Genomic DNA, 8,808 nt, shown 5'->3' with positions numbered 1-8,808 from the left:
TAATAAGCTATGTGTGTGCTATCTTTAGCAACAGAGCCTTGCTGTCAGTTTGTGGAGAACAGCCTATTCTCTTGCTAACAGTCTGGATTGTTTAGGGCTTTCACGGGACTCCTTTGGTCAACAACTCAATTGGATGTAATCTGGTGTTGGTACTGGAAGCTTTGGTGATAAGAGATGGCCAGTTGAGCTCCATCTCCCTCATTATTTGCAGACTTCATTAGGACTGACTTCATATCTCTTAGGAAGTTTCCACTACAGTAGCTTTCAATGCCATCCCTTAAGTGCCCCTTAATTTTGGCTGTCTCTCCTTGAAGAATTCTCTTCCTCAGTTCCATCAACCCCATACCCCTTCCTCCCAACACAATCCTCCCATTTTCCCCCACCTCAGTTCACCCACAAAACCTACTATATTTCACCTTTCCAGGGAGATCTATGTATTATTCACCCCCACCCAGTCTTTTCCTCTATGGCTAACCTTTCTGGGTTTGCAGATTGTAGTTTGAATATCCTTTATTTAATCACTAATATCTACATGTAAGTATTTGTAAATATTATGTAATATATATGTAAATATTATATTTACATATAAATAATATCATATTTATCTTTCTGAGTCTGGGTTACCTCACTCAGGATGACTTTCTCTAATTCTTTCATTTGAAAATTTTATGATGCCATTTTTTTAAGTGGCAGAAATAAAGAAAGAAATTAAGGGCTTTCTAGAATTGAATGAAAATGAATACACAACATACCCAAACTTAAGGGGCCCAATGAAAGCCTTTCTAAGAGGCAAGCTCATAGCGCTAAGTGCTACATAAAAACCTGGAGATATCTCATATGAGCAACTTAGCAGTACACCTAAAAATTCTAGAACAAAAAGAAGAAATCATGCCCAATAGGAGTACATGACAAGAAATATTCAAACTGAGGGCTGAAATGAATAAAAACAAACAAACAAACAAAAAAAAACAGAAAATCAATGAAATCAAAGAATTATTTATTTTTAATCAATAAGATTGACAATAAATTATCCAGATGAACTAAAAGGTGGAAAGAATATCTAAGCCTAGCATGGTGTTGCATGCCTTTAATCTCAGCACTCAGGAGGCAGAGGCAAGTGGATCTTTGATTTGATACCAGCCTCGTCTCACTCAGTAGCCAACATTATCTTCAATGGAGAGAAACTCAAAGCAATTCAACTAAAATCAATGTCCATTCTCTTCATACCTCTTTATGTTATTTTATCCTACAATCATACAGAATCTGTAGAGAGGGGTGAGTATTTAAATTAACAAAATTAGAAATGAAAAAGGGGACAAAAACAGATACCAAGAGAATTCAGAGAATCTTATGATTAAGACAAAACCTAAAGAGACAAGCAATGTACTTTAAAATCTGTACTTCACCAAATTAGAAAATTCAGAATAATGGATAATTTTATCAATAGATACTTCATGCCAAAGTTAAAACAGTATCAGATAAGCAACTTGTAACTTAAACAGACCCACAACCCCTAATGAAATAGAAGTCATCATCATTAAAAATAATCCTAGGCCACATTATTTTATTGAAGCATTATACCAGACTTTCAAAGAAGAGTCAACACCAATGCTTCTCAAGTTGTTCCACAAAAAAGAAAAAAAAAGAAACATTACCCAATTTGTTTTATGAGACCACAGTTATCCTGATACCCAAACCATATGAAGAACCAACAAAAATGAGAATCATAGAGTAATTTCCATTACTAACATAAATTCAAAAATACTCAAAAAAGTATTTGCAAACTAAATACAAGAACACATCAAAACAATCACACATATGATCAAGTAGGCTGCATCCAAGAGATGCAGTGATGATTTAAAATAAGAAAATCAATAAATGTAATCTACCATATAAACAAAGTAAAAGAAAAAAAAACATCTCATAAGATGCAAAAAAACCATTTGACACAATCTAACACCCCTTTCTGAGAAAAGTCCTGGAGAGACTAAGGCTACAAGGGACATATCTTGACAGAATAAAGGCAACTCAGTAGCCAACATTATCTTCAATGGAGAGAAACTCAAAGCAATTCAACTAAAATCAATGTCCATTCTCTTCATACCTCTTTATGTTATTTTATCCTACAATTGAGAAATACTTTCAACAATATAGCTGGGTAAAAAAATGAACATATGAAAATAAGGACACATCTTATTTACAAATGACAAAAAGTTTGAAAAAGAAATCAGAGAAACAACACCTTTCACAACAGCCTCTCATAACATAAAATATCTTGGGAAAACCTCTAATCAAACAGGTAAAAGACCTGTATGATAAAAATTTCATGTCTTTGAAGAAAGAAACGGAAGAAGTTATCAGAAGATGGAATGATCTTCCATGGATCAGATCTCCATGGGTCAGAAGGGTTGACATAATAAAAACAGTCATCCTACCAAAGCAATCTACAGATTTAATGCAATCTATAAATTTAATGCAATCAAATGCACCAAAATTCTGTTACAAAACACAGAATCATTCTAAGCATTGACTCTACCATTAATAAGCACACATTTTATGAAGGCTCTTTCCTCTTAAGTGGCTATTATTTAATCCCTTTTCTGACACATGTTACAAATGAGAATACTCAGTTTTGGCTATCTTTGCCAATTTTCACACTAGTATGAGGTAGAACAAAGACTGGAATTCAAGAATTCTTGTGCTATGTTGAACATTGTTATTTCAAATCTGTGTGAATCACTAACTAAATAGTACCATTTTTTTTTACTCCATTTGAGTCAGATTGGAGAGGGGAGAAATTAGTGGGTGGTCAAATTAAAAAAATTATTGTTAAATTTCAAAGTGTACAAGATTTAAAATATTAATCCTAAAAAAAAGATTGCCCTAGGGAGTTTTTTATGTGAAAGCAGCCACTGTTTTATTTCTCCTGGAGAAATACACCTGAGTGAGGATAATCAGTATGGCTTTGCATTCTCTATTTAGTTCTTTTAAAAAGGCTGCATTCTGAGCCATGGGGAGACTTCAGTTACTTATGAAAAATCTTACACAACATCAAATGTCCCTTGTACAAGTTAAATGTCTTAAAAGAAGCAGCACCTTATACATTGAAACTGTTATTGTTTTTATATTTCACACTAGTTATTAGGAGAGAAGAATCTGGCTTATGTCGGATCCTCCTTCTTGTGTGAGCCACCAGCAAGCTCCTTGTTGTGGAATAGAATCCCTCCTGTGATTGTGTGATCATACTAGCTCATTTCGCCAGCATGTGGTATTAAGATGCATTGGGTTTGAGTTGGGAAGGCTGATTCTGATAGGCTTGTATGATAAAAACTTCAAATCTTTGAAGAAATAAATTAAATTTTCAGAAGATAGAAAGATCTTCTGAGCTTTCTGATAGAGTCTGCCATTAAGTAGAGAAAAGCTATCATCCAATTAGAAGGCTGCAGGTATCAGTGCAAAGCTTAAGGGAGACTTTTGAGGACTAATAGTTTAATGTATTACAAATTTGTAGTCTTAGTGCCACTCACTATGGTGAGTGGTGCCTCACAGGACTGCCAAACAAGCAAATGTCTTTGAGAACTGACATGTATATTGCATGAAATAACTGCATTTTTCATATAAAAAGGAGAGGGATTTTTGTTTTGTTTTTTTAAATCTTTAAATTGGCAGTGATATATTCTCTTTGGCTTCAGAGCAGAGATAACATAGAATGAGATGAAAGGTAGAAAGTGAAAGGTAGGTCACAGGAAGCAATCATCAGATGATAAAACTGAGCAGGAAATGCTTAGATGAACGAGGCATATGGAAGGCTAAGAGGTCATTCATAAAAATTTTCAAAAATATTTTAAACTCTAAGACAGATTGAGATAGGAAAATGGCTTTAAAAGATGCCTGCTCACACAGGCATCTTTATGTTAAAACTTTAGGTTAAAAAATCTTATGTATAAAAATGGTATCAATTAAAATCTCTCACATATACACTAAAATAAATGTTTATAGAAAAATATGGCATAGGAGAAATATATCCATAGATTTTTCTCTTATCTAGAAAAAATCATTATAAAAATACTTGCCAGTTTGAACTTTTAAACTCTGAGATTCTTTCCAAATTAGATTTTTTTTTTCTGATCGTTGGTAAGATATACTCATTATAATTCAAGGCGTCACATCCACCAGGATTATGTGAATTTTAATAAGGAATGAAGAACCTTCAGAATTCTATGGCATGATTCTCTAAGGATGAACTGTCATATAGCTTGCTGGGTTTGCAGTGTACATACATGTGGGGGAGAGAGTCTTCCCACAAGTTTTACATCATCCTGTCTTCCAAAGCAAGCCCTAATAGAGTTCTCAGGCTCAGCTCTACATGAGAATCTAGAGAGCTTTAAATAGTCCTGATGAGCAGGCCACACCACAGGCCAATTAAATCAGGATCTCTGGGGTGGGACCTGCATACAATATATTTTTTAAGGTCCCTGGGGGTTCCACTGGGCATTCAAGGATGAGCAACACTGTCTATGTCTTTAGTTAATAGAGAACAAAACTATAATTCTTAAACTAATAACTCAACTTAGGTCAGGCAATCTGTGCTGGAACCAAACAAGAGTCCATGTCTCCCGGTCAGCTGTCCTGCTATTTCTACAACACTCCTTTATGTCTTCCCTTCTCTCATATCACTGCCTCAAAACTAGCGTTTCTATTAACTGCATTTCTGATCTTCTATCTCACACTTACATATAATACACAACAGTGGTGGAGGAACCTTCTGTCAATTAGTTTTTCACACACATTTTCCTTTCTAGAAAAGTTTTTCTGTGCTCTCAATTTAGATTCAACTCTAATTTTTCCATCATACTAAGGAGAGAGAGAAAAAAAAGGAAAACAGAGAAGTTAAATGGATAGCCCAGAAATATTTAATGAAGCAAAGAGTAAGTTACAGAACTAACATAGTGTAGCTCTCATGCAGGTTCATTCTACTATTCTAAGTTTTCAAGTTTGATGATGGCCATTCGCAATAGTATTCCTTGGCACTGCTCAAGGAAAAGCTAACATTTTAAACAGCCCTGGGATGGAGAAGCAGTGAGAGAACCAAGCAGCTGTGCCTTCACAACTGCCATCTTAATTATCATGTTGGGAGGTCAGAAGAGAACCTGAGTACTGCCCTGAGACATGGCTTAGGTGCTGGCTCAATGTATGATTAGAACAGCAGCCCTCTCCACAGCTGCTGTCAGTTCTAATAACTGAACCAAAACACTATATGGTAAAGATTGATGAATGAAGGTAGAGTAGAAATATCCAGTATTTACATAATTTAGTTTTAGCTCAAAATAAGAGTGCTGCAGATAAGAATTATGACTATGAATAAGAACGACCCCCATAGGTTTATATATTTGAATGCTTAGGGACTGACTGGCACTACTGGAAAGAGTTAGGAGGTGTGACCTTATTGAAGGAAGTGTGTAAATGGCGGTGGGCTTTGAGGTTTCGAAAGCACATGCCGGGACTAGTGTTGTTCTCTTCCTGCTGCCTGTGGGTCTGGATGTAGAGTTCTTAGCTACCATGTCCAACTGTGTGCTGACATGCTCCCTGCCATGATGACAGTGGACTAAACCTCTGAAACTGAAAGCAAGGTCCAACTATATGCTTTCTTTTATAAGTGTCATGGTGTCTCTTCATAGTGGTAGAACACGAAGACAGGATTATGAAAAGAGGGAAAAGGACTACCAGACTACTCAACACTTTCTAATGCTGCTTTAAGCATTACTGAGGGTGACACCTACCCACCCATAAAACCTTTGACCCCAAATTTGTCCTGAGTACAAGAAGTATAGGGATAAAGATAGAGCAGAGATCGAGGCTCTGCTTGAGACCCATCCCTTGAGAGAGAGCCAGCTGCTGACACTGTTAATGATGCTCTGAGATACTTGCAGATAGAAGCCTAGCAAAAGTGTCTTCTAAGAGGCTTCATTCAGCAGCTGATGGAAATAGATGTAGAGAGCCACAGCCAATCAATAGGCCGACCTCAGGGAGTTTTGTGGAAGAGTGGGAGAAAGAATTGAGGGTAAAGATGTTATTGTACAACATGTGTAGCAATCCAGTGGTGGTACCCTGGGTCTGAGGGAGCTAAGTTTCTGCACACCTACTTTGCTTACCAACATTATTCACAGACACCTGTATTGAAAGCCCTAAGGAAATTTCAGAAAGGAAGAGGAATTATGGAGCTGCTTAGTTGTTGCTATTTCTGGAACCCAGCTTGTGTATAGGGATTTGGAGTTAATGATAGCTATCTACAGAAGACTGAGGTTTTAGTCAGACCAACTGTGAACAATTACAGTCCATTTCAAGGGGTTTGGTGGACATGCTATTTTAATTATTTGTTTATTTACTTATTTATTTGTTTATCTATTTATTTATTTTTGACGCTCTAGACTTTTATTCAGCGGGTCTCTGGGTCTAGAAGGAGGTGTTGAACCGAGGCTTGTGCTGGCTCCTCAACACGTGGTGCAGCAGCAGGAACTTGATCTTGGGGTCGTGGATGGATGGTGGCACTTGGCGGCTGTGGTCTGGATGGAGTGCGTGCGGGCATGGTGCCGGGCACCCACGTCGCGGTAGCACTGTGTGGCCGCACCAGCCGTGGTCAGATCCCGGTACTCCCGGTACATACTGTGCGGGCCAGGGCAGGAGTCTTGGCGCAGCCAGACACTGAAGTTCCTCACACCCAGCGGTGACTTCAAACACCTGCACAGTACAGTGCCTCCTGGAAGACTTCTTCATCTTCTTCAGCTCCGACTTGGGACTTGGCCACTTCATGGCTGGGTGCAAAGATGCACATTCGGTACAGGGGTGGCATGTGGCACTTCGAGTCGGCAAGCAGCACCCCACCACCTTGTACTCCTGACGTGTCCCCGATGCCTTCACGGTGATCCATCTACCTCCGCCGCCAATCACAAAAGCAAGTGTCGACATGTTATTTTTAGCTCTCCAGAATTCGGGTGAGAAGTATCTTCCTCTGTCCAACCGTGCTTCCTTGTGTAAAGAAGGCTTGAAGAAAGCGGTTTTGAAAGACCAGGTTAATTCTGTAAGCAAGAGTTACAATGTAGGCAGCCTAAATCCAACGTTCCTCCAAAATCTCTGTTAACCCCTGAGAGACAGAGTAGATAGATTATCCATTATTGTCCAAAGCTCAAAGTACTGGGGAGACACTTAAGGCAGGATTTAAAAGTCAGAAAGAAGATAGTTTATAATCAATAGTAGGTGTAGGAAATTTTCTGAGATTAGCAGTTTTATGACTGCTGTCCACTCTTAGCTGAGATTCTCCTGTCTAAGGACCAACCATGGAGTCACAGAACTGAGCAAAAATTTCTCAAGGTAACAAGTTACTTTCTCTTTCTCTTTTGACATGCAAGAAAACAGCCACACAATAGCTCAAAATTGGCAGAAACTCTACTTCTGGGAGATGAGGTTCCTTCTTTTGTCCTCCTCTGCACCTGGCAGGCTCATGGTGCACATACATACATGCAGAGAAAACACTCATACACATTATTTCATGTGCACTGGTTTTGCCTGCATATATGTCTTTGAGAGGGTATCATCGGATCCCCTGGAACTGCAGTTACACACAGTTGTGAGCTGCCATGTGGATGCTGGGAATGGAAATCTGGTCCTCTGGAAGGGCAGCCAGCGCTCTTAACTGCTGAGACATCTCTCCAGCCCCTACTCATGCACATTAAAATTTTTTAATGAAAAAAAGAAAAAGAAATATTGAAAATCAGAATGAGAAATGAGTATAGAGTAGGCATACCAACCTCTTCATGGACCCAAGCTTGGTCAAGGTATCAATTCTCTTCCAAGGAAGAGTGGAGACGCACACACACACACACACACACACACACACACACACACACACACAGAGAGAGAGAGAGAGAAAGAGAAAGAGAAAGAGAGAGAGAGAGTTACTGTTCTTGCTCAGAATTACATATGTAGATAAAATCCTTGGTATCACCTTCATGTCCAAATGGCACCAGCAATTTCTACCTGCTTTCAGAGATCAGAGACAATATGATTGCCCAAACCAAATCATAATTATATCTATGGGAGATTATAGACATCAAATGTGTTGGCCCTGGGACATGTTTGGCAGACCTCTCAGAAGACTATGTTTTTTTCCGGCCTAGTCAGAACTATGTTTCCAAGATATTTTCTTAGTTCACATGAGGTTACCAGCTATAACATCTCATAATAGCTGCTTTGAATAACCAAATAATACCTTTTCTTTGGATATTGCTAGCTCTGTTGAATTCTCAAGACAGGTCAAATGTATTATAATAAAACAGAGAAATTATTGTCACTGTAGTAACCTGAATCTGTGACATCAACAACCTCGTTTTGTGAGAGGGCCATGAGAATCAAAAGATGAGAGTTCTCGAGATTGCTTGTGCTTCTCATTATATCAATGATAAAAAATATCAAGGTAGTTTTAAAGTCATAAAAGAAGAGTTTAGCCAGTTAAAAAATTTGCTATTAGAGAGAACAATAAGCAACTATACATATTTAACTACCATATGTATTCTAACTACCTATGCATGAGAACTGTTTTCCTACTCTTCGTGTTTTCCCACAACATTTCTTTTTCTATCCTGTTCTATACCAAGCTTCTCTCAAACTGTGGTAGTCTCACAACACTAGTGAACTCTAAGTTCATTGAGGATAAATAAGTTCATATCCGCATAGGACTTACTGTAGTGTTCTGCAAATGGTACAGTTTCATTGATTTAAACATTTCTTCATACATACTTTATGAATGTCAGA

General features: G+C 38.0%; 1 pseudogene; it reads right to left on the bottom strand.

Moving 5' to 3' along the window:
* Window positions 1–6,453: 6,453 nt before the first annotated feature.
* LOC110565373 (large ribosomal subunit protein eL20-like) lies at window positions 6,454–6,966 on the bottom strand (annotated as a pseudogene).
* Window positions 6,967–8,808: the final 1,842 nt, after the last annotated feature.

Source organism: Meriones unguiculatus, chromosome 8 (genome assembly GCF_030254825.1).
Source record: "Meriones unguiculatus strain TT.TT164.6M chromosome 8, Bangor_MerUng_6.1, whole genome shotgun sequence".
In the NCBI taxonomy this organism is placed as follows: Eukaryota; Metazoa; Chordata; class Mammalia; order Rodentia; family Muridae; genus Meriones; species Meriones unguiculatus.
The sequence above is the reverse complement of the archived record's forward strand: the minus strand, read 5'-3'. Positions and strand labels throughout refer to the sequence as shown.